Genomic DNA, 1629 nt, shown 5'->3' with positions numbered 1-1629 from the left:
TATGCCGTCTGATTTTATGAATATTATGTTGATTGTTACTGTGTGAATGATATCTACTGGAGTGTTCTTGCTACTTGAGTGAAATTGTGATATCACTTGAATATGCCACCTGTTTGATCTGTTATTTGTGATTGATAAGACTGAATGATGCATTGTGAGTAGTGTAAACCAAATATTGTGATTTTATTGTGATTGACTGATAAAGATATATAATGATGAATATTGTGAAGTCAAATTAAAACTTATTGAGTTGTGATGATCAAGTAAGTCTGAGATATGTGTTGTAGATTTTGGAGTTAGGATTATTTTGTCATCATATAGGGAGGGTCTGACAAACCTAGTGATTTGGGGAAGTACAACTGAATGAGCCTGATCGTGGAGGGCTACAGTCGAATTGTAAGGTAAGACTGACAGACCTTGGGGGTACACCTAGTGGGGAATTCCTAAGTGGATTAGTGGGTTATTCCCTAAGGTCGGGAACTACCGTGCAACACAAGAGTACCCCGACCGTCGCGTATATATGTCTCGGGTTGAGTTGAGGGGATCTATGAGGACTTGGCCATTCATGAATTGTCCGTCCACTCTTGTAGTGGCATAGTATCAGGCCTCCTAACCAAGTACTTCAGAGTAGAATGGTACCAAATGATGAAGCATAGAGTATAGGACATGCATAGCATTCCATCATGGTGATTATCTTATTGTGAATGAATTTGATAAATCATTGATATTATACACTTGACTGTTTTTGAGATTGTGATAATTTGATTGTTTGCGTGTTACCGTCGTGTATTTTATGCTGTTACATAATTTCGATACTCACCCCTCGTTGTTTGTGTTTGGCGTTTGCGACGGACGCAGACGAGTTGTAAGTTGCAGGTGATGAATAATACAATCAGGAGAGGCGGAAGCCACCATGCCTTGGAGACCTTCATTATTATGCATTGTGTTGATTTTATTTTGGGAATTCCCGCTCTGATAGTGACATCGGGTTGAGACTATATTTGCACAGAATTTAAAACATAAGTATGTGTACTTCAAACAGGATTCTGTTGTTTGATATTATGATTTCGAATTCATTATGTTTGATGGAAATTTTGGATTTATGTGACATGCTTATGATTATGTGATACTCTTTATCTTAATAAAAAAAAATTCTTTGGGGTTTAGGGTGTCACAGTCATCAGCCAATAAAAGGAACCTCAAGGTCAAGGATAACGCAAGAGTTTCAAGTGCAAGCAATTTATCACATATACAATCATACTTGAAGATACTAAAGTCTTCAACGAAAGAAAAGGCTTCAATTTCGTTTCACTATATTTAAGGATCTATCTTGCTGAGTATTTTTCTTAGAATCCAAACTCAAACATAGTTTGAGTATATTCAGAACCATCAAACTTTTTAAATCATCTCATTTGTAACTCAAGACTATTGTGTTGAAAATAGTATGAGTGAATTGTAAAAAAAAAAAAAACCTTTTTATGGTTAAAAGGTGATCAGTAAAAAATATCCTTTCTATGGCTTAAATATAACTGCTGGAAATCCTTTCAAAGTGGAAAGGTAACATATTGTAACTGGTCAAGATTGATCTGGAAAGTTAGTGTGAAAAGCAAGAATGATCTTGTTTGAAAA

Source organism: Cicer arietinum, chromosome 5 (assembly GCF_000331145.2).
Source record: "Cicer arietinum cultivar CDC Frontier isolate Library 1 chromosome 5, Cicar.CDCFrontier_v2.0, whole genome shotgun sequence".
Classification (NCBI taxonomy): Eukaryota; Viridiplantae; Streptophyta; class Magnoliopsida; order Fabales; family Fabaceae; genus Cicer; species Cicer arietinum.
This window is presented reverse-complemented; position numbering follows the sequence as displayed.